Here is a 25,991-nt window from a genome sequence, read left to right on the forward strand (position 1 = left end):
GAATTTGCCGATTCTCATCAACTCATACTCAAAAACCATCATCACCATAGCCTCCAAATGCACTTCGCCCTGCACTTCCATTCCTACCACAACCGATTATCAGCCAAGATTTCCAGAACTGATTATTGATATCCTCTTCCTCACTAAGGAAGGTGGAGCTGAAAATACATTTGCCTCTTTGGTAATCCATGAAAAGGAGAAGATTACAAGGGAAAGATAGTGCTATCTAAGTTTTTTTCATTTAGGTTGCTTAAATCAAAACATTACATAATGAAATACCAATTTAAATAATCAAATTTGCTTTTCCTCAGAGAAATAATATGTATACTCTATGCATTTCAGATGTTAATGAAGGTTAATTCTACAATATTACCTTCAGATACAAAAAGCATCACATACCTCTTCTCTGACACTCAGAAAAAACAATCTGTGAGCATTTTACATTTTTGTATCTCAATGCACTATGAAAAAAAGAAAGTGTAAGTGAAGTAATCCATATCTTACCTAACAAGGAACAGAAGAGGTACAGAAGAGTCACCAGGTATGTGTTACATGTGCTAGAAGCACAAAGAACAGCTCCTTTCTAAATATTAGCCCTCCCTGTCTTTCTTTTCCCTTTACTTTCTTCCTTTTGTATTAGGAAATGTGCTGTCAATGACTCTTACAATTGACTACATAATATTAAAGATATTGAAAAGTAAACAACTGGAAAAAAGCAACTGCAAAGTGAGACTGTTCTTAAGCTTTTGTTTATTTTCTTTTTGCTATAAATTATTCTTTATTTTCAGCAATTAACAAAGGCTTTGAATGAGATTTTCTTCACTGAAAAAATTCAGTAATTTTAGTCCTGCTGTTATGCTGAGAAAGAAATCAATACTTCTCCAAGATATCCAGGACGTTACCAGGAAGACCATAACAGAGTAGACTTCACATTTCTCAAATTTCTAAGTAAAATTCAAATGGGAAAAATATAATTTAACATTTTCTGGAGAAAATAAAGCAGCAAAAAATCTCACGCCAAAGCTTAAAAACATTATTTCAAATCTTCCCTTAAAAAAAATAAATAAATAAAATAAAATAAGCGTGTAAGGGAGCATCATTAAGCTGGAATCCATGGAAAGAGAGTTGTTGTGCTTTGGGTGTTTTTTTGGTTTGGATTTTTTTTTAAGAGCTAGAAGAAATTTCAAGCCTTACACTTGCCTTGGAGCCTCATTTCCAATTTTTGTGGTTTTACAACCACAGTTTCTTATTGCTTTTTCTTTTTTTTTTTTTTCTTTCTTTCTTTTTTTGTTTTTTTTCCTGAGAGGGAGGAGTTGTTTGTTTTTCTAAAGTATTTCTCTCTTTCTCTTTGTCATATATGATACCCACACAATAAACAAGGGAAACTAATACCAAGGGGCATGCCAAGAAACCGTCTATTTGAACCGAATAACATTTTCCCTTCTGCATCACCAGAGCCTATAGGTTCTGCCCAGTATGACTGCTAAAGTGAGAGGGAGACTTTATATGTCTTCCCAACCTGACACAGTCTTGCAGTACCTTAACTTCTCCAATAGTTTGTTTTATAGTCCACAGGCTGAGATTGTAGCTGCGTCCAATAAGAAGTTATAGCAGACGGTGTCTGTTCTACCCACTAGTGAAGTGGACAAACATGTCCAGTGCAGCTGTGCCTGGAAAAAGTAAGGCCTCAAGTCTTAAGTCCTGTCTATCTCACAGAACCCTCAGAATGCACAAGTTAAACACAAAGGCCTTCTTAGAAGAACTCCAGCACCTTTTGATGATATGGACTGTAAAATAACAGATATCTATGACCCTGAGAATACCTTGCAGACTGCCACATTGACACCAGAGACATCTAAGGCATGTGTCAAGTGATAGACTCTTTTTGGGCACCCATGCCAACACACAACCCAGACTTACGTATTGACAGTGGTACTGCATGCAGAGATTTTTCTCTAATTTGCAGAATGAGAAGGGCTAAATTGTCAGTGTCCCATTTTTTAGAAACAATTTGTCTAGTGTTGGCAGGTACTCAGAAAAACAAAAGCCACTTCTGCATGCACAAGTCTTCCCTGGATGTCACTCAAAAAGCCTTACAATAAAGACAGACAAAAGAAAGCCAGTTTCAGACAACGTTGTGAGCTCCTTCATCTACTGCCCTCAGTAGTTTCAGTATTTGTGAGTTTTATTCTTAAAAACTTTATGAAGAAAGAGCAAAGGTTAGGGTATTTCTGATTGCCTCAGTCCCCTGCTAATTTGTCATACTATGTTTTTTGTTACGGTGGGGGAAAAGAGCACATCCTTTGCAGAATTCTTATGCTTATGATTTCGTAACTACGTTTGAAGTTTTAAATAAATAACAGCTTCTTACCAGTAGCTTGAAATAAACAGTGAGTTTGTCCCTGGCCTGTGTACAGTGTTTCTTGGGTTTTGTGGTGGGTTTTGGCAGGGGAAGGGAGGTGAGAGTAAGATGTTTCCCTCTGACATTTTTCTTCTTTCACACAGCTAACAAATACGGTTCCAAGTGCGTAATACCCTCAAAGTTTCAGGGACTATTTCAGGGACTAAACCCTGAAATCAGTGGATCCAAAAAGGGAAACATATCTAGAAAATAAGGCTTTAGACATATCCCTAACTTGGTCCTGAGACCAGAACTTACTGTCCATAACCTCTTTGTACTGAAGACCTCCAAGATATCCATCCTTCCAAAGGCCAGTACCACAGCAATGTGATTCGATGCCCCATGGTGTGGATTATCTGTGATTCAGACTTGCATGACACAGTTTGCAGTGTTCTCACAAGCAAAATACCACAAGAAAAAATCTGAATTGTTGCTGGTTTCTAATGACTAATTTTTCACAACACTAATAAAGCATTTTACAGTTTGTTGTTTGGTTGTTTCTTTTTTTTTTTTTTCCTAAGTACTTGACCCTTTACAGTTTAAAGTAAATTTCAATCACAGAAGGCATTTAGGCTAGCTCAACTGATGTTCATTACATCAAAATCTGGTGACCTCCTCTCTGATAGTGAGGACAGCTACTCCTTTTCATAGCTAACTTCAGGTGAGACTCAGAAAAGAAGTTTACAAGCAATTAATTGTTTTAAGACTTGTTGTTTACTACTTAAGCCCACAAGAGAATTTATTGCTCTAATAAAAATTGAATGAAAATAAATAAAAGGAAATTTAAATTAAAAGAGCTTAAGTTTTGCAAGTGTGTTGTAAACAAGACAAAGATGTAAAGGCTTTTTGCATCCTGAGGAAAGGGTGTTTTTCTTCTGTATTTTAGAGTATTTTTAAAGTTTCTGAATATTAGTAATCTGTTTTACTCTCCAATTTTATACCCTATGTTCCACAATTTGCAAAAACAAATTCCCATTTAAATCATTGCTTTTCCTGTCTACAGGAACATACAGACAGTGAATTTAAAGTGTATGTTCCTAACGCAATATACATGTTATGATCTCAAGTATGATCCTGCTTGAGAGCTTGACTATGTATTTTATAATTTGGTGTGAAAACACATAAAACAGAAACAGAAAAATAAGAATCATATTCTCCCCATTTCTCTCTCTTATCATCATCTATCATGTTTTCTATAATATCGAGCCATCCGTATTCAAGCTCTTGTTTTGCTGTCTTCATACCTACCTTCTAACTGTTTTCCTGTCTTTGTTTTTTTTTTAATCTCAGTATCCTTTGGCCATTCATTCTGTTCCCAGTATTTCACTTCTATATTTCTTGCAGAACTGCCTTTGCATTTCAGCTTCCTGAGTCAGTTTTCTTTCAACACTAGAGAGAAATATTATGCCCATGTAAGCATTTATTTGGATGATGCAAAACTACTAAACCTGAGCATGGAAGCATCTATTATTAATTAAAAAAAAAAAAAAAAAGTTCATCTGCAGATAGCATTCGTATTTAAAAGATCTGGAGTTTTGTTCTGTAGCAAGGAATGAGAAAAAGAGTGAAAACTGTCATCTTATATGTTTTCTAAGTTTACTGAGGTGTAACTTCATTTTCTGCTTACTTCTATTCTTCCTATGAGGTACATTGTTCACCAGATAAATACTAGACCTCCTCAGTCACACTGAGCATTATCTAATGCTAATAATAATCTGTTTTGTTTTGTTTTTTTTCTTACATTCTGAATACTTAGCTCCATTTTTCACAGGATTTCTTCAGAAGTTCCTGCTTCTGTGAATAGTCAAACTAAATGTCTTTCCCACACGTCCGCATCTTCTATCATTTCAGATAGGTCTCACAGAACTCACAACTGCATTGTCAGATAATTTGTTAGTGTGTTTCCACAGTTCTCTTACATGTTTGTTGTTTTTTTCTTAATCATGACCTGAAATTTTAGTGCTAAAGATAGCATAAATAATGGAAATGCTCAGTGACGTATTTATATAATAACCCTCCAATGGAACCCAAGGTAGCAGATGATTACTGAAGTTTCCTCTGTGCTGATGGGCTCTGTAGTATATGTGCTCAGAATCAGTAAGGAATCATGCTGACAGTTCCTTACATGCTGTAGCTTATCTAACCTTGCTTCACACTTACGAACACTATTTAGGGATGAAGATACCTTTGCATTAGGTGCTGTGGCAACATAAGTAAAAACATGCCCCTATGCTCCAAAGTAATTACAAAATGGGCATAGAAAGAGACAGAAAAACAAAGATGAAAGACAACAACAGAACACTGGGCTGTCCCATTTGTAGTGGTCTACCTCTAGCGATCTGGGGCTTTTTTTTAGCTATCATCAAAGAAAAGAGAATCTAGAATGAGACTATAGATTTGTTTTGTGGTTAGTTACATAAAATTCTACTCAGGCATTTTGAGCATCACGAAGAAAAACGCAAAGGTAATTGCTCAAAATTAGGAACAAACAATCAAGTTTGGCATCAGTAGCTAACTGGCTGTCCATCATGGAAATGGCATCCTAATAGCCATTTAGACATGAATAGACAGAATAGACAGAAGTACAGAAGATAAAAAAAAAATATTGCAAAATCAAAGAGAAATAGTTCATGTTCGATAGGACAGAGAAGTTGGGTGCATCAGATGATCTGGATTAATGTGGGTAGAAGAAAATGGCTTGTCTTAGTGTCTATAGATCTATAAAAAGGCAATCCAATCTGAAAGTGATTACTTAGGAAAAGGTTTCAATTGAACATGACTTCCAGGTCAACAGCTTGAACATTTGGAAATACAGTGATCAAATAAGGAAGGTAATGAAAAAGATGTGGGTGAGAAACTAAAAAGCTCAGGCTTAGCCGTGGTAGACTTGTGCTGGTAGCTAACATTCATCACAAATTGTTAGATGCAGGCCAAAATGTGCATTATCAGCGTTGACAGAGAAAAATAGATACATTCATTTCCAGGATAAAAATCAGAAGTCAAATTTAGCAATATATAAGGAATAGACCCTCCTAATTTCAATCTTGTCGTTAATAAGAATCTTTTCCTTTACTGAAAAGCATTTAACTTCTATAATTCTTAGCAGTGCTAGCTTCATTGCAACATAATATTAAAAGAAAACAAAAAAAGATCAGGAGCTAATTATACTAATGAGGAAAGAGAGTAAGTAATCTGGGGAAAATTGAAGGTTTCTTTCTTCTTTACTATCTACAGTTTCAGAGATCACATACTGCTCTATAGTAACAGAAAAGTATCAGTACAGTACTCAGTTTCGGTGTCAGTAATCTCTTCAAAAAGCTGCAAAGCTGCTCTTTGGGTTGTTTTTTTTTTTTTTTTTCCACATCTTAAGCCATTATCTTGTGAATGAAGAATGGAACAATGAGGAGCAAAAAAATGGCATATTCTTTTTTACTTATTGTATATTGAACAGAGAATATGTTTCCCTTGAATTTACTTAAGAGGGTTCTCCTTCTCAGATAATCCAGCTGAACAATAAGCTAACTGAGGAATAAGTTTCATTCACTTCTCAGAATTAATGATCTAGTCCAGAGAATAGCGTGCAATGATTTAAATGGTTTGGAAGAAATGCAGTTGAACTATGTATTGCTAGCCAAACATGAAAAGTTGACAAAAGCATCTACCAAATGATAAGAATTTTGACAGCGTAATTTGCAAGAAATTATAAACAATCTGATACCCCTCAGTCCTGCATGTTCTACTGTTCTCTACATCTGTGCAAAAAAACTGCAAAATGTTCAGTTAAGCTCACTTTGCGCAGATGTTGATTACTGCTCAGATTGTGAAGCATCAAAAAAAAATTCTTCTGCATCCCATTCACCCAAAGTGGATGATTAATTGTTTTTTCAAAGACTATTCTCCTCACTACTCCAATGCATTTGTAAGAGAGCTACATGAAAAACACATTCCCTGATGGCATTATAATTTTAAAGGCTCAAAACCAAATAAATTAATTTAGCATGTTATGAAAGAATTAAAACAATATCAACATATTTTTACTAATTCAATGAGGACTGTTTTTTTTCATAAGGACTTGCTCTTTGCTTCTTGCCAAAATACAGACTGGCCCCAGAGACTTGCAAACCTATGTGAATGACAATCACCATTTCTGAGCTCCTGTCTGGTAGAGGCCACCTTTCTAAAAAAAAATTCAGAGTAACATTTCTTCTGACACCAAGCACTCTGGGAGTTAGCTACAAATATATTTCCACTTTTTAATGCTAGTTTACCAGTCAGAAGCAAAGCATTAATCTTTTTAAAAATATATTTCCTTAATAAAATTAAAATTGTTTTTTTATTTATCTGGCATTTAATATAATGCCAACAACTAAGAAAAGACACATTTATATAATCCTATGAGATTCTAAAATGTTTTGTTCCACAAAATCACATAATAAAATGTAATCGTATTACTTTTAAACTGATCTTATGGTATACATCACTTAGTTAAAAGAACTGATGTATTTAAAGAAAAATTCTTAAAATCTTACCCAGAAATTTTAAGATACTGAATCACAGAATGGCCAGAGTTGGAAGGGACCTCAAGGATCATGAATCTCCAACCCTCCTGCCGCATGCAGGTCCACCAACCTCCGCATTTAATACTAGACCAGACTTCTCAGGGCTCCATCCAATCTGGCCTTGAACACTTCTAGGGATAGGGCATCCACAACCTCTCTGGGCAGCCTGTTCCAGCACCTCACCACTCTCTGGGTAAAGAATTTTTCCCTGACATCCAACCTATATTTCCCCTTCCCTCAACTTAAAACCATTTCCCCTTGTCCTGATGTTATCAATCCTTTCAAGGAGTTGATTCCCCTCCTGTTTGTAGGCTCCCTTTAGGCACTGAAACACTGCAATGAGGTCACCCTGCAGCCTTCCTTTCTCCAGGCTGAACAAGCCCAGCTCCCTCAGCCTGTCCTCATAGGGGAGGTGCTCCAGTCCCCTGATCATCTTTGTGGCTCTCCTCTGGACCCTCTCCAACAGCTCCCTGTCTTTCTTGTACTGGGGGCTCCACACTTAAGATGCAGTACTCCAGATGGGGCCTCACAAGAACAGAGGGGGGCAATCACCTCTCTGTCCCTGCTGGCCACCCCTCTTCTGATGGAGCCCAGGATACCATTTGCCTTCCTAGCAGCAAGGGCACACTGCTGGCTCATGTTAAGTTTTTCATCTGTCAAGATCCCCAGGTCCTTCTCCACAGGGCTGCTCTCAAGGACCATTCCTTCCAGCCTGTACGGATGCCTGGGATTCCTCCAGCCCAAGTGCAAAACTCTGCACTTTGTCATGTTGAACTCATCAGATTCACCCAGGCCCACCTTTCCAGGTCCCTCTGAATGGCATCCCTTCCTTCTACCGTGTCAACAGATACCATTATTTAATTTGTATTCTCAGAAATAACGTGTTTCTGTGGTTAAAAAAAAAATGGAGTTTCCAATGAGCTGCTCTTGGCACCCACATGAACCCTTGCATAGCATGGTCCAGCAAGCTACAGTGATACTGGAGAAGGGACTGGAGAATTGCACAAAAAGCTCTCAAGAAACGGATCTTAAGAGATACTGAAACAATTTATACCAATCCTTAAGCTATCAGAGTCAGTCAACAGCAAAATTATCTTTGACATTAACAGGGACAGGTTTTGTTTCATTAAATTCTCTTCACTGCAAAGCAACTTTGCTAGCCCACCAGAAGTGACTTCAATTTTCTGTGAGATTGCCAGCTTGGCTACCACATAATGGCCAAGCCACTAGTCAAATCACTCGTACATAAGTGGAATCCTAACGTTTTGCATTTTACACACTGTTTGAAATAGGGGTAATAAGACTAAATAAATAGGCATAAACTAGTTCTTTGGATAGAAAGTTTACCAATGTATGGTGAAGGAGCTATGACTCAAGCAGGAAGGTATTACAACATGATTCCTCCTCCATTTTCTATTCAGCACCATTCTACACCAATCAACTTGCTTAGTGCCATTACAAAAGTACATAGCAAAATCTGAATTATCTTATGAAAATGCTAGTTGCAAACACATGTGTACTTTGCTCTCCAATTCACTTAAGTTTGCCTGTTGTGTTGTTGGGAAGATAGCCTTGACACGATAGTTAAACTTTTACTCTGTGTGATTCTGGTAAATAAAGGGCCCAATATATTTTTATATACTTTTTTTTTTTTTTTTTTTTTTTTAAACAGAAAACAACTGCAGAGTTACATTTGTCATAAATTCACTACAAGCTAACCATATTTTGACAGAAACACAGGAATTGAACTGTTCATTATTCATTGCATATTGAAACTATGAATACTGTATCTTCTTACTTTGATTAGAGACAACAGTTTATTTTGTAGCCAAATACAAAAAGCAGGGAGGCAAGAAAGGGAAATGTTTTGGAAAAATATATGAATATGATCTGATATATTTGTCCCATAGCTTTTATGAACCCAACTGGTAAAAAGTTTTAATGTAGTTTATGACTTCTTAAAGAATTTTTCTGTTCCATCTACATACAATAGTGAACAGAACTGAGTGCATGGACAGAAAAAGTTGTGCAAAAATCTGGATTTAAAAAATTCAAATTTGAAACATGACTAGAAAGTAATGGTAGCATTAGCAGTAATTGTACTTCCTGTGCAGACAGTAGATGTATATCATGCAGTTAGAAGCAAAACAAAATATTTGTATTTATGATTATATGTAACAACAAAATAAGAATATTTACTTTTAGAAGAGAAATTAGGTACTTTAGGCTAAATAATCCCTAGAGGATTTCCTTTTGAAAGAGGAACTTCAAGAAAAAAAAAAAACAAAAACATTTTGAACAACTTATAACTGCTGAGCAGCTGAGTTCACATGAGCTTGTAGTTTTTACTTTTTGAAGTTTGTCTTTCAAGATTGCATAAATGTAAAGCTTCACGTATTATTTCCTGTGACTGATTCAGTCTCTTATGTTTGGGTTCCATGTCAAATCCAAACTGGAATGGCTTTATTTTCCAGTTTATTATAGTGTATAAATCTGGAACAAATGGCTGATAATTATATTACTAAACATGTGGAAGTATTCCTTTTTCATTGGAATAAAGCAACAGTAGGAATGCCAAGATTTAGGTCAGCGAATACACTTTCCTTTAGTCTAATCTCTTGCTCTAAATACAGCATAGATGAAACTTGCCCCTACATCTGGAAAGTACCAGATATATTGGGGGTACAGTAACCCAAGTCATAAAATAGTAACATGCTGATTTGCCTATGGACTCATAGCATACTAGGAAGTACAAAAAGAAAAGAAGAAATCTGTTCTATTCATAATTTGGGCCAGGAACCGAAAATAGCACTGGAGAACTCATAGGGAAAAAAAATATCAATATTCTACAAATGTATTTGCAATATAAAAGAAAAGAGAAATACAGAAAATGTGCACTGAATGGACACATGGGGAGAAACTGAGTGAGATAAGTATATCATATTGTCAACTCCTTTCCCAGACCTCCATAGCACAAACAGTAACAGAATTAATAGAGGAAGTGTGCTGACTACAACTGGAGACAAGGCAGAACATAGGTTATCTATCAAAGATGCAATCACTTTTCAGTGAATACAGCGTAAGTAATGTATGCCATGTACTTGAATACATCTTTCTTAGGAATTGCAGATTATTTCTTACGCAGAGAAATACTAACCATTACAACAGTTTAGCAGACCATAAGATAGTAAGATTTGAGCACAAACAACTTGACAAACTCAGAACCAAGGTTTATAATGGAGCCAGGAGAACCTCTGCATTTGAAAAAAAAAAAAAAAAAAAAAAAAAAGTATCAGATGGGGACATTATTTAAAAAAAAAAAAGAAGATTGATCTTGTCTATTTTATAGCTGGAAACACTAACACCTATACACCCTATAATTCTGTCTATACATATACAGCTACAGCTACCTTATGGAATAGGCTCTGTACTGTTGCAAAGGCTTGTATAAAGCATACTACAGAAGTCTGTGAATTCAATGTTATTATTAAGGATTTACATCTGAAAACTTTTGGAAATCAGATATCACTGGCACATTCGAACCATGAAATAAGTTACCATCAGAACACTTACTAGATTTCTACTGATTCATACCTTACAAGTTTTTATAGGTTTTGAAATATTCTGTTTGTTAAAAAAGTAGTCACTACATGAAAGAGAAACACTATAAAATCATTAAGTGAATATCAGCTTACACCAGCATTAGTCTAATCAGGCAGTGTTAATCAAAAATCTAAACAGATAATAAAAAATAAATTTACAACATGATGTAAAATATATTGATACAATCAAGTGAGTCCAAATTAAGAAAATGTTTATCACAAGAAGATTTGCAAGAGGCAAGCACAGAATTGAACATTTGGACATTCATGTGAAGATAGTTCTTTTCAACAGTGGCTACATTTTTGTTATTAATTCAACAATCCAACCACAAAAAAAGTAAACAATTTAAAGTACTCTTTTGAAAAACTCATCAGAGAAGAGAGATTACTAATTATCACAGACTTCTGCCTCATCCACAGATGTGGCTGCATGATTGAATTCAGCCCAGAAAAATGGAGTGCAAACAGAAGGCATACTGGAGAGCTGGCCCTGGCTTCAGGCCCACCATAATCACAGTCAAACTTCATTTCCAAGGTCCACCACAACTCATTCCTCTTAAGCTTCCTCTGGGTCACTGTGACCTTTGTTAAATGATACAATAAGTGATAAAAGAGGAGACTGGGAACACATTTGTTGCACTGTTCAAATTGAAAGCAACCAGAGGATCTCAACCAGATTGAAGTTAAATGTCACAAATTGCTCAGATATATTACTCTGTTCCAGATGCATGATTCCTTACTGGTTATAACAAAATGCAAGCTGTATTTTGTAGAGACTAAAACCAACACATTACAGAATTCAGAAACACCACCAATTTCCTAAAAGGAAACTGCACCTGCTGCAAGCTTGTCCTCATTTGACCTTACTCTCTGGAGAAAGCACAATAGTTTAATGCAACAGCCCTTCACATTTGAAGGGTGCGGTTTAGTTCAGTCTTCAGAAGAATGAGCTTTTTGGCCAAAAATTTAGCAGGTACAGAAATTGTATACATATTTCAACAACAAACAAAAGAAGAGAAAAATCCTATTCAGATGTCTGTGTATCTGTGTGTAACAGTGTAATTCACAGACTGTACTTTGCTACTTCCCTGAGACTGACTTACTCGTATAAATGCTGTTCTTTCAGTATTGCAGCTTTCTTCAGCAAAGTGAGCAGCAGACACACTGTTTTATACCACTGCAATCCTTCCTACTCTTTCAAAAACATTGACCCCTGAATTGTTAAAGATCGGCATGAGAGTTTAATCATGTAGCCACAGCCCTGAACACTGCAAAAGTAAACAGTCTTTTAAAGTTAAAATGTTCCAGTTTATCTTCAAGAAAAAAGAAGAAAAAAAGAAAAAGAAAAAAAGCATACGCAATACTGTCTCCGAAACAGAGCAGGAGCTACCTGCAGCATGGTCACAGCTCAGCTCCTATCCATCACAACTGCCTTCCTGTGCTGTGTTCACAACAGACAGGATCTTCTAGTTTATCTCTCAGTGTGCTTTTACTTTACAGGGAGAACAACAGTGTACAAAATACTCACAAGATCTTAGCAGGAGTCGCCGCACCGTGCAGAGACACTTGCTAATGGTGAGGCCTCTAAACTACTCCTGCAGGAACCTACTTGTTCATGGATACAGAAGAACAGACTGGTCCAGGAGAAAATTCAGCACCAGATTTTGAATTCTCTTTTTCTTCAGGCTCTGTCACTTTTCAAATGCTTCGCTGTAGGAAGAAACATGCAGTTGATCACATATGAGGACAATCATTGTGCATGAAGAATACTGCAGATCTGTTTATTGGGGATTTAGGCTGACAGCCCCTAAAGAGCACTGTCAGAGGAAATAACATGTTATGCCTTCCTACATGGGACAGATGCTTGAACAGGAACTAGACAATGACTCTGAGAGAATGTGGAAGTCTCTCTCAACTACCAGAGATGAGCTGACCGGTAGCATCTTTTACTAGCATGAGGCAGGGTCACCCAACTCTCACCAAACAGGAATCTCAGCAGAAAAACAAAAGGAGGAACCCCTACATTGAAGAACAAGACACCAAATCCCATTCAGAACCCACAGGGGCAGAAGTTGCTGCCTTATATAAGGGTGAGTTTGGCTCCTACCTCTCTGCACGGTAGGGATTCTCAGCTCCCAAGGAGTTCACAACTTGGAGGAGCTGTGAGATGTTGCCTCTGGCCATGGGTGTGGCTTTAGTGCTGCTATAATTTCCTGGCTCTTCTCTTTCTGTTGTCCATGTCAAGCATTTTGAAGTGGCACTGTTACTTATTTCTAAGCGCAGTTGCCACTGATGCTGAACAGTGATCCATTGTTCCTATTGTTGCTTCCGCACTCAGTGGTTCATAAAAACAATGGTTAAGATGCAACTTCGGCACAGGGAGTCCCGAAACTGCTGACTGTCAGAAGCTGGGAAAGTATACCAGCAGAAAGAATAATTCTATACTTGCCCTGCTTCTTACACTTGTCCATAAGGATATTCTGCTGACTGCTATCAGATACAAAGTCTTGGAACAACCTTTGGTCCAACTGTAGATTGCTGTCCTTATGCTCTTCCTCCGACATTTTTCTGACCAACACTCACAGTCAAAGTTCACTTTTCTTTCTACTGGCAATACCAATGTCCTTTCTACTGATATAAAAACTGTAGTCAAAGTGCAATACTTTGGTTTTCCATGTAAATGTACTTTCCAGATTGTTCTGCATCAACTGAAGTAACTGCGCCACAGAAGCGAAGCAACCTTTGCTTAACAACAAAGAAAGACATGAAATAAATATTGGAACGTATTGATATACTATTGATATACTCTATTTCAGATGTAATTACCTCAAAAGGAAAAAAAAAAAAAAAGAGAGAGAAAGAGAAACTTACATTCTGTCACTTGGTCTTCATGAGGACTTCAAATCTCAACAATAGCAAAGAGAATATTTGAAATAGTTAAAAATTATTGAAAATGCGAATATTTAAATTTCATCAGCACTCTTCATTTTGATAAAATGTTAAATGGGTGTTTATTTAAGCTCTTTTTTTTTTTTTTTTCCATTTTGAAATCCTAATTTCACCAGCTGTTTTATTTTTCCCAAAAGGAAAATGAGATAAATATTTCAAAAACCTTAAAGTGGCATTGTTTTCTACCAAAAAAATGCCCTATTTTATTAAGAAATTTTGAATTAGTGTGGGTTGTTTTTTCAGAAAAAAAAAATCAGAAACTGTATATAAAAAAAAGTAAGATTTTTTTCAATAATCATCACTCATAAAGAATAAGAGTATGACGCATGTGCAATAGAGAAACTGATTATCAGAACTGCACAACTTTGCATTTTAAGCATATGGCAGAAAATCACATAGATTCTAAAGCAAAATACAGATTGCCATATTAATTTTGAATGGAAAGTTTTAAGGTGAGAAAAGACAATGCCAACAGGACATACTAGACAATGTAAGGGCAATGGGAAAAAGCCTGCATTGTTTCAAAAGAAATATTCTTTAAACTATTTAATAAAACAATTGTTCAACAGATGCTTGCACTTCTCTTAAATGAAGAGTCATTCTCAAAGGAAACAGAGTTCAATAGGATTCAAAGTACTCCTGAATTAATATGCTTTGGACATAGAAAGATATGTGTTTCCCAAAGAATTAGTAACTTATCAATATGAGCGAATTAATGGAATCCATTGTATCCATTGTTATCACAATAAATAATGATAACTGAATACACATTTTACTAAAATTATTATGACAAACATTTAAATATAAATTACAAGTATTCACTGAATTAAATGAAAAAGGCAGCTACCTGGAGTATTCAAAACAACATTCATCAAAAAAATAAGTGAAGTTAATGACAAATTAACTCTTAAAACTTAGTTAATGAAGGAATCCATAAACAGATTTTTTTAAAACAATAAACTTTGTAAAAGAAGTATTTTCAAACAGATATTACCACGCAGATTATATTACTGACGCTGTGTCTACATCTTTAAACACTTGGAGAGGTTCATTTCTGGCCAACAATTCAAGTCATAGGTCATACCAGAGCTCTGGATAAACAATGCTCAAAACAGACTCGAAGAGCAATCAAGAAAGGGCTAAACATCAGAAAGAAAGGATAACAATGAAATGTTGATTTGCCTCTGTGTGGCAGATTAAGGAACCTGTATGGAGCAGATGTCAAATTTTTTTTTAGCAATACATGTACCCAAATTTTACTTTTGGCAAAAATTGCTTAACTGCTGCTGTTTTTCATGAAGTCAGTGAAGACTGGGTTAGATAATGAGCTGGCATGCACTTTTGAAATGTTTACTGTGTTCCTTAAAGTAAGGGGAACATGCTGGTTCTTAAACTAATTTGTTTTTTTGTTGTTGGCTCCCCCCTTCTCTCCCTACTACTCTGTTCTCCCTGTCTTTAGAATAAACAGAAAATAACTGAATCTTTTGATTAATTTTTATGTTTTTAATTTTTTTTTAATTTTTACAATTATACAACTGAGGAATCAGTAGTTTCCAAATGGCAAACAACTGAGCCATGTCAAGAGCCATGTTAATCTCATGTGTTTGCTCCATTGTTAACAATGAAGGAAGGGGGGTGAGGAGGACAAAATAAAATCTGTCTGTTCTGGCTGAAATGCAGGACATGAACAAGGAGAGTTTCCACAAACAATGTAGTCTTTTTCTTCTGGCTGGGGGAGGTGATGGTAGCAGTACTTTTGTGGAAAGAGAACCTGCCCCCATCTTGCCAGTCAATACAGCATTCAGAAAATTTATATGGTGGGAAGAATTTCCCACCCATTGTTAACTAAGAACTTCATTTGAAAGTGCAGGTTTTAATTAAAATTGGCACTTCCAAGCTTCATGCTGGCATCCACCATCTTGCTAAACACTGAGCTCATTTGTGGTTCCAGCAGTTTGCAAACCCACTGTCAGAGGTGACAAACCAATTCCCATCCTGCCATCCTTACTCAGTTCTCAGACCTCATCCTATCATGAGCAAATGGGAGATTTACTCCAGTAAACACAAAGCAAGGACTGTGGGATGTGGCCTCATTTGGCTAGAATACACAGATCCCAGACTATTACTTTTAAGGCATTATTAACGGGCAAGAATTCTTCAGAAATGTTTGGGAGAAAAGAAGGTCACTTATTTTCAAGGCTTCTGCATGCTTCACTACCCTCAGACATCCACAACCATCATTATGGCCAGAGATCCCACTCTTCATTTTACATTTTATTCCCTTCCTACCTATACACCCTGGGAATAATATTCAAAGGTAGAAATTCTAAAACTAGCAATAAAACATTTGGATATATAAGATATAAAATTTGTCTCTTGTATGCAAACGGACAAAAAAGCTTACTAGATTTAATGAATTTTGCAATGCGTTCTGACTTGAGGGATCCCAGACGAAAAGCACAGTTACAGCTGTGCTTAAGTAACCAGTAAAATATCTTCTCTGAATAGGAGATAACACATTATTTAGGACCCTTTTCATAACAGTTCTTTGAAAAGAAAAAAAAAGAAAAAATATGTATTTTTTCTAGCTGTACATATCCTAAAATCTTGAAGAACAAGCTGGGAGGGTGAATTTTCTATTTTCTTTTATTTGATTAGGATTGATGCCTTTAATATGTCTAACATTGTTGGTTTCACTACAAAGGATTTCGCTTCATCTTACAGCAGAAGCAAAATATTATGCAAATTGAATAAAGGACTTCACAAGACTATCCAGTTCATGTGAATACTAGCTAGCAAAGAAAGCTGTTGCTGGCTTTTGAAAAATCTGTCAACAATTAAGCTCATCAAAAGGAAATTCATAAGCCGATTTAGCAGAAATGTCTCACAAAGCCTGAACACTGTAAGGTACATTCATGTATTCAGCTCAGTTAAAGTTCTATTCATGAATTAAAGTAATTACCAAAGATTCATATATTTTCACTAAAAGCTTGCTGAATGCATAAATCCAGATATAGAAAGAACCTCAAGATTTCTAAATTACTGCACTTTTGAGTCATTTGCAGAATTATCTTACAACAGGAATAAATTAGCTTTCCAAGTCTTCTCACATTATTCTGAGAAATACCATCTTTCAAAATCAAGAACAAAAAACAAAAGATATCTAATACTTATGCTCAGTGCCCATTTACTGGACTTATATCTTACATACTTCTAAAAAAGAAACCCAGACCTTTGTTAGTGCATTTAGAGCATTCTATAGTCTTTATTTAAGCCAGAGGATGTGGGCTTAAAAAGGGTTCTACAGAGCAGGAGAGTTCCTGAAACCTCAACACTGGAGTAGGTGAGTCAATAAAATAACATCAGCACTGCAGACTATATGTCCATCTCCCAAAATCCTGTTACAGGACACACGGAAACTTGTGAAATAAAGTGCCTATTTTGTCTCACGATTTGTCCAGACCATAGTTAGCGAACCAGAGAAGTATCTCCAGAAAATTAGAAGCTTCATTAGGGAAATCCTCCCTTCGCTGCCTGTTAATTTCACTAGCAAACTCCAGTTATTCTGAATTTTGCACATATATGTGATTTGATCAGTTCTGACATATCGTACTGCGTTAAAGACTATATTCTGGTTTCTTCCAGTAATGAATTTGTGTTGATTTTATAAGATCCTGTTCATGACCTTAAAGCTAGTTCATAGGGTTAGACCTTTCATTTTTTCTTTGTTCAGCTATTACTTTCTGCCACTGGTTTTTCATTATTCAACCTCAGGTCTTACAGGAAAAGGAGTTGGCTGATACTTATTTGCGAAATTCTTTGCCTTCTGATCTCAGGAACTTTGAAATTCTTTGCTTCAGAGTGTCAGACTAAGCCTGGATTAGGATTCTGTCTTTCATCTACTATTCAGCAAATGATTCAGCTTTGGTCTGAGACAACTTATAAAACCGGACCAAATAAATTCACATTGTATTGGAAAAAATCTATTTGGGAACAACTGGTGTATGACACTTACTCAGCAGCTACTGTTCATTTCCTTTTACATATGAGCAAAGTTCAGATATTGCCAGAAATTTTCAATGTTGAAATTTAAGGTTGCAAGACTGTTTTAAAACACTGCAGTGATTGTACAATTAATCCTAAAACAAACAGACCTGAACTTAACTCTAGAGTACTCTAGGTCGAGTTTTAGAAAAAATACAAATGTGAAGGTAGAAGTCACATAGGTGTGAAAGAAGTAATTTCCACCCCCCACTAGAGAGGTAGTACACATTAGCTATACAGCTATGATTAATCAAAATACTGTTCACTGTTGCAAATCGAACTCAGTGATTTTTATAGACATCTGTTTTCTCTCACATTTACCACATACATAGATGGAGTGTCACTATTACAGACATCTGACTCATCCAAAAACATCAGAAGTCAACCATTAAATCAGTGAGGAATAAGCAGCCCATTTGAAGCCATGAGGAATATAAATGCTTGAGGCCTACTGAAGTTGCCAGGCCACCAAGCTCTTTGCATCTTGCCTTGCTGAAGATGAGGTGATGCTCAGCACGCAAGACCTCTGTTCAGTGGTACCCACAAAGCTCATGGAAGCTAGTGGACACGACAACTATCTTCTACTCAGCCTAAGCAGTGAGAGAGCAAAAAAAAAAAAAAAAAAAACTCCTTTTGTTTAGCAATAAATACAACAATAGGAGCTACAGGCTAAATTGCAAATCAGCATGACAAAGCTGGAGGAGGAGCTGGGCCACGCAGTCTGAAGGATCTCCCCCAGAGTAAAATGCAGAAGTGGGAGTTGGACTTTGCTTTTCAGAATAACTACTTCATGTCAGAAGTAAAAAAACATGCAGGAGAGCAAGGAGACAGTCCAGAGATGGGTCCACAGAGGCTAGTGAAGACAGCAGCATGGCCCTCAAAGAAAAGCAGAAAGCTTTTTGGGCACAGTGCTGGCTGCTGGAGGACTTGGAACTGAACAAAAAAACAGTTGAGGGTGTTCAGAGAAATTTAAACTAATGGAATATTATTTTAATTAAATAGGACTGTATCAATGACATATCTGACAGTTACCACAGTCTCCTCCCTGCGGCAGCAACCTGTGAGGCCTGGGAATTGGGCAGCCACTACAGCTAAGGGGGAATAATCAGGAGACCACAGAGGTCTTTCTTGCAAAGTTCAAAACATCAGCAGGACAGAGGTGCATCCCTGCCATACTTCTATCTAAATAAACTGTAGCGTGTTGGTTAAAACACAGTATTTCAAACCTGTAAAGGAGCGGGAAGAATGCATTCACCACCAGCCAGGTACCAAAGTAGACCTCAAACATTTCAACAGAAAAAAATCTGGAAGTTGAGTAGATGACACACTTGTCCAAGCTTCCTAGCGGGCGAAGTTTAGAGACCAACCTGTACATCAACAGCTAGCTCACAGATGAGCGCACCCATGTCTTTGAAAAGCACTGTGCCCAAGACAGAAACTTGTGCCAAAGCTGAAGGTGTGGCAGACGTTCTATAGTCAGACTACAGTCAATCCCTGCTGCAAACAGGGATGTTACAGAAACTTTGGCCATAATGGCTGTGTGAGAATCAGTGGCACGGACAGAAGAACTGCTGCTCTAGCCTCCATGCTGCCAGCATGTCTGGCTGCTCCTGCCATCTTTCTCCTTCTCATGCTTTTCCATATCATACTCCCTTCCCCCAAAATGTTCTCACATCTGGGAGCAGGAACTTGGTACCAACCAAACTCACATTTCTCGGACTGCTCAGCTAGATTAAAATTGAATCTGAAGTAGGAACTACACTTTTAAAGCACTCTCCTCTCCAGGGTCAGAACGAGACAGTGCTGCACACAGCAGCGTGGGTCTAGGTAAATCCCACTTTGTGGCATCACCTTCCCCATGTCTATCTGTGATCCTAGCTATAATTTTGCTGTATGTGCTTAATGCAACTGAAAGGCTCTCATTGACTTCTCTAGGTTTAGTTCAGATTCTTAACATGAATTTCAAAACAGAACGATTAAGTAATGGCTGTAGGATTTATCAAGAATTTGCTGCATACCAAAATGAACAACTGAAGTACTTAAAAGTATCAAAGCAACTTCTAGCTTTAAAATCCTTTTTTATCTCTGAATTTAGCTACTTTAACCCAAGTTACCAAAAGCAATTGGATTTCTTTTCTTTATCTTCTCTTACTACCTTTATCTTTCTCTACTGTACATCCTATCTCTCTCTTCCCTGTAAGCGTAAAGACCTCAATTTTAAGTGAACTTTGTGACAGTTTAGTACCATAAGGTTCTTTCCATGTGAGTTAGGTTAATGTACTTACATTTATACAACAGTATTAATTTTTTAAAAATACCTATTTGACATTTAAGCTATGTGCAATAGTTGGCAGCCTACTGATATAATAGAGAGACCAGATTTGCAGAAAATTGGTTCTTCCTGCAAATTTTCTAAGAAATATCTCATACTGAGCATACTAAAATAGCTCTGAACATCTTCTAAAAGCTTAGCCCTTATGAAGGAAGGACAAAGCAGACTGGAGTAACGAAAGAGCACAAAGAAAGCAAGTAATTCATGCTAAGACAGTGAGGAAATCACAAGCCTAGAAAGAGCATGCAGAAAACTGGCTGTGCAATGTCACCACTACTGAACAATACTCCACTATGCAGCTTTTTAAATACTTTTTAACATTTAGCCCATTTTAAACATGTAGTTGTCCTGAAGATACTGATTTCCTCAGATCCAAGTATAATCGTTCTTCTCAATATTTGGTCCATCTCTATTGTAAGCTCTTAAGACAGCTACAAAATATTGCTGATATTTTTGAGCTAATAGTGTGTTTAGAAGGTCGTGTCAGGTTATTGCTGGGAGGATTAAAAGATTTTCTTTCCTCCAGGGCCCTTTGTTATAAAAAACCAAGGAAATTTAAAACAGGATTTATTCCTTCGAACCAGGACAAACCAACAGAGTACTGTGGCAAAAGCATAAAGCAAGAGTACTCTGGGCCAGGAAATTTACAAAGAAAGCTTTCTATGAACTAAAACATTAAGCTGAAGTTTTAAAACTCTTAATGGTTCTATATTAAGGGCGGCAAAAGGCAGCTAGTTTCACAGTCACTCACTTTTTTAAGTCCTCTTTCAAAAGATCTTGTTAGAGTATGTTGTAGCTTTTTGGCTATCAGTAACAGAAGCAGACATTTCTAGCATTTATATGCTACATTTTGCAGCTGTCAAACTTTACTCAGGTCTTGCTGTCTGCTCACAAGGTCATGAGCAAGAAAGACTAGCAATGAGTTTCAGCTATGACTTCAAAAAGGCCCAGTGAAGAAACATGAAAAACAAGCAGGGAAGGAGGAGAGAAAAAGGGAAATCCAGCAAAATTTGGTCTCAAATGTCAAAGCAAATCTTCCAACAGATATAATGAATTATCTCAACTGATCTTTCTTAGATACAAAGGAAATTCTCATACCTTAGAGTCCTGCCTGTGTGAAGTTTTAAGTCGATTCTGCATCTTTATGTGTTATCAACATTGTGTTAGTCAGTTGTTAAGATGTGAACAAGGTGAATGCTATGCCATGTCAAGTGAATGTATGCTCTGACTTAGTTTAAAATTGGAATAGATTAGCCTTACGAAATGACTGTGGATGTACCATAATTCATTGTTCATAATGTAATTTATATGGAATACATCAAAACACAGTAAATCCAACATCTATCAAGGTATAAGATATCACAATGCTTCCTGTCTTTATTGTTTCTTTACTGTTTCTTTATTGTTTCAGACAAATCTCTCACATACCCACAATTCAGACCCTGCTTTCTCCATACACCTGATCCTGAACAACATTTCTGGTTTGGTTTTAAAAGTAACTAAAGTGACTTTCATATCTACATGTTGCATCAAACTGGCTTTTTGAGCAATACCTTTAGTCGTATACTCACGTTCCACTAGAACTGGGCCTATAAATATTCTGACCATTTACGCATAAATGTGTCATCCCATAAAGGATAAGCTGAAAAAGAACTGATGCACCAACACTGACAGAAATATTTATATACGTTTTAAAAAAGATTTCACTACAGGTGGCTTTCATCTACTATACAATGTTGCTAGCTTAGCTACTTAGCTACATTGTCAACAGATGTTTCTAAGCATCATCAATAGGATTACTCTAGAATTTACTCATCATAAATCAGCATACTGCAATGTCCATTCTGGTGGGCAGTCTATATATTCTCCATTCACCAGACCATCCATGTAACAGTATGTAGTTCATGCAAGGATGACAGAGCTCACTTCTATTTGGAATGACAGCTTGATGCAGCATTTCAAGGCTTAGCCTAACTTGTCCCCAAATTGAGGTCACGCAGCAACCATTCCCAGAAAACATGTTTGTTAGATGTGACTGAAAACAGTTTAGCACTTGCATTAAAGTAATAATTAAACATGAACAGTGTGCCTTGATGTTGTTTAAATGAATGACACATTCCATGCCCAGAGGAGTTTTCAGCTCAGTTTTGAGACACGCAAAGCATAATAATTGATCCAAGAAGAAATTAATGAAAAGAGTACCAAGAGGTTAAGTAGACTATCATTCTGTTTGAAATACATTTTATGGTGTTACTCATATAATATACCTTGTCAAAGAAGGCGGAGTTCACTCCAGTCCAACACGCCTCCACTGAAACAGCTGGCACAAAATATCAGATGGGCTTGTTAGCAGCTTCCTCTTGAGAACTGTTATATAATCACAAGGGCTGTAAACAAGAAAGAAAAAGAAATGGAAAATAACTGGATGAAAAACTCAAGGAAAAAATTATTTATATGCACCTACCTCTGTGATTCTAACCTGGACATAAAGAGGAAACTTGAATTTCACTCCAGCTATACAGATAGTCTAATTTCCAATAACTCTTCACAGTACAATTTTTTTTCACAGTTCATATGAGCTAGATATTTCCAGGAAACTTAGAGCAATTGATATTGCTGACATCTCTACACAGAAGTTTCTCTTCTCCCTCTAAATCACAACGCTGAACAGAGAATCCTAATTCAACTGACTCTGCACGTGCACACACACACACACAAACAAAAAAAAAAACTCTAGGGAGTAGATGAGCACTTAGAGAAATCTAACTTGTGTTTGGGTGCCTAGGAGGAACTATATTCCTTTTCTATAGGAGCTGGAGTCAGCTGTAAAGTTGGTATATAAAAGGGTACATTAAGATGTCCAATTGGGAAACTAGATTGCATTTTGTGTTATGTGGTACTTAAAACATAGAAGGGAGAGGGAGAGCTGGAGGGCGAGGTCCTTACCCTTGTTTAGTGACCATGTCCCAGTGCCCTGCTGAATGGATCCAACCAAAGTGCGTGGCTGAGGCAAATCCGGGGCAGATCCTATACTCCTATCATGCTGCAGAGCAGGGAGGACACCCAACTCCAACTCCACCACCACAGAGGACACCAAGAAGGAACACATGCTACTAGAAATACTGGCAGCTCTCAGAAACATGAGAGCTTTGCTCAAAAGTGTAAGGCGTGAAGGATACACAAAGAAGCTGTGCCTGGATACAAGGACCAACCAAATTTCTACTCAGTGCAACTCAAGGTAAGCTTCTGCATATTTTCCATAAGAAAGATTCATCTCATTTCACTTTGGGATCTGGTAAAAAAATGTCTGCAGCTAAGGTGGACATCTGTTTGGACCTCTGTTTCCAGAGGAGACGCTCTATTCTATAAGAGAGTGACCAGTTATTCTGTAACAGCTATAAACTGAGTCTAAAAGATGTATTCAGATGCAGAACCCTGTATAGCTAGCGGAATCCCAACCTCAGATGGTTTCATTTCCAAGGGACATTTCTGATGTGCCCACTTCAAGAACTGGCTTCCTCAATCTTAATAGTGCTTACCAGTTCAGCACCTAAATAATGGGGCTTCCCATTATGCATGGAGTTCAGGCATTTAATTTAGAAATTAAAATAGTTTAAGGGCTACATTCAGCACCGTAAAACATAATTATTTTACTTCTAGCTAGATGTGAAAAAGCACCTGGGCCCTTGGAAGCTTTGCCTTGCACCTGAGGCCCACACAATGTGGGGGCCAACCATTTCTGACAGACAAGAAGAGATGGTTTTGTTTCAGACATCTGATGAGGTTACTGTACCCAAGCTTCCCCTCACCCTCCATGCACTGATATTTGAGCTGTTAGTAAACCAGCTGCAGAGCCACTGGAGTTATTTAGCACTTTAAGGGTGGGGTAAACAGCTGGAGGTGATAACCACATTAGCTGTCTCAAGCTGGCAGCAACATATAAATCAATCAGAGGCCTCAGGCACACTGAAATGGGATGTGCAGACAGCAGCAGACTAAGAGAGGGCTTAAGCTAGCCAGTAGGAAACATGGAAACAAGTGCAATATAAGATCATACATGCAAAGACATTTACAAATGTGTCTGGAGACTGTATGCTGTTACTCAAGTGTCAGGACATTCATCTGTCTCCACTTTGGTTCCATGCCCTTCCTTCACCAAGAGATTTTAACCTACATTTTTCAGCAGAATGTCAGGCCACCAAGCTGTCACAGTTGGTTTCCATCACCTTGCCCACCTCCCATGCACATAACAATTTTATTTTCTTCCTTTTAAAATACATATATTCCAAATTCTAAATACCTATCAGTCTCAGCTTATAGTAACCTAGCTCTCCTTTCTCTGTTAAGTGTCCTAAAACACATTTACTAGAAATCATTCTTGTTCTTGTCCTCTGAATATAAAAAAAAAGGAAAATAAACCAGGAGCATTCATAGAGGGATGCCAAGAACAAAAACACCAACCCTAGCTAGTGCTTCTCCTGGGTAAAAGATTTTTGATTCTGCAAAAATAGGCAAAAGATCTGAGCACAAAACTTTTGTTAGAAAGGTAAGGTCCTTTATGAGTAGTTGATTCAATATCAGAAAACAGACTTTTTCTTCATAAAGCTGTATGTAATATGAGAAATACTCCACACACGCTTTTTGCTCTAACCACAAGTGGAACAGGAAAGGGGATGAGAACACTTTTCTCTGTTTTAAACTGTGGCCCACAGACCAAGAGCTTGATGTGGTCAGGACTCAGGCAGACAGCACAAACTCAAAAACAGACCAATAGGTCCCATGGCAATTTCACTAGCAGAAACTGGCCCAGAAAGTTTTAGCATAGGAGGAGAAAAGGTAGATGGGAAGGCAGAGGAATATCAGTGACACCTAGAGACGTCTTAAACACTAGAGAGGCATTTAAATATAATTCCTTCCATCCATCTAGCCCACTAGCCCTGGTAGTTCAATTGCCTGTGCAGAGAATTGTGCTATGTTGCCAGAAATCCACATGTCTATGGCAACAGGTGGAGACCTTCAGCCACCACCTTCTCTGCACTGAATGCTTATTTTCTTGGAATGAAAGCATCAGCTGCAATGGGCAGAAAAGCAAAAGTATCATGACCAATCATGCATTCTTTTCATACAGTTGGAGAGCACTTTCCCTCTTCATTATGCTCAGCACAGGCAGATAATGCAACTTCCCTGCAGAATCCCATGCACTGTGTATATGAGTTGAGTCCAATATTAACCTACAGAGTCATTCTAAGTAAAAACACGTTAAAGAGAAGTGTGCTTTAAAATAGAGCTATAATCGTGTACTGTACTCAGTGTGCTTAAATTGTGCACGTAATATAGTTCTGTGCAATAACCACTTGGTACTCAGGTTTCTAACACAAAGAAAGATATAGAATGGAATTTCATTTCAGTCTGGAACTAATACTGGAGTACTGCCAGTCCCATGCAATCTGTAAAAATTCTTTGTGTCAAAATGATGTGTCCCGTTGTCTTGATGCCTTGATCAAGGTTTCTAAGTTATTCATTTCTCTGACATCTGCCTCATTAACAAACTTACACTGAACATATGTTAATCTAACCGCACCTCAGGAATCTACTCCCTTGCAATTTTTCCTCAGCATATGTAGTAGTTAATGCTGTCCCTGTGCATCTAGTTCTCTTCCATATAAATTTATGTCATTTGAAAGAGTAGGGAAAATGTAAACATCATTGGAAACGCTTCCCTTTTGCTTGCAACTATCTTATCATCACCTACAATCACCTTACCAGATTACATTCACTACATGCAACCCAGTGATGAACTGAATGCATTAAAGTAACATATAGCCTACTGTAAATCATTCTGAAGTTCTCAGTCACTTAAGTCATCAGAAATTAAATTAGCAGCCCCTTGTTATATACTTAAGTTTCTGGGTTTTCGTTCAGATTTTCCATCTGAACTAAACTGAGGTAATCAATTTCTGGTGTTATTCATGAATTTTCATAAACATTTACTTTTCAGTTTCCTTACATTATATTGCATGGGAGAATCAGAATGGCAGTATGCCAGTAGGTATGGAATAATGATAACACACATAAGGGCTCTGTATTTTTATAAAGTCTCTCAT

At 37.1% G+C, this 25,991-nt stretch overlaps 1 long non-coding RNA gene across 7 annotated transcripts in view; it reads right to left on the minus strand.

Moving 5' to 3' along the window:
* The window catches only part of LOC128085352 (uncharacterized), a 221,493-nt gene that overhangs the window by 168,424 nt on the left and 27,078 nt on the right, over positions 1-25,991 (minus strand). For 5 of the 7 annotated variants that reach the window (XR_008208922.1, XR_008208925.1, XR_008208920.1 and 2 more), the window contains 2 exons: positions 22,155-22,274; positions 12,168-12,272 (listed from right to left, as the gene is read on the minus strand). This is a non-coding gene — a long non-coding RNA (uncharacterized LOC128085352). Of the gene's footprint in view, positions 1-12,167; positions 12,273-12,669; positions 13,308-22,154; positions 22,275-25,991 lie in introns of all 7 variants that reach the window. The other 2 variants (XR_008208923.1, XR_008208924.1) reach the window with 2 other exon arrangements.

This window comes from Tympanuchus pallidicinctus, unplaced genomic scaffold (assembly GCF_026119805.1).
Source record: "Tympanuchus pallidicinctus isolate F22 unplaced genomic scaffold, pur_lepc_1.0 scaffold3, whole genome shotgun sequence".
NCBI classification, from domain to species: Eukaryota; Metazoa; Chordata; class Aves; order Galliformes; family Phasianidae; genus Tympanuchus; species Tympanuchus pallidicinctus.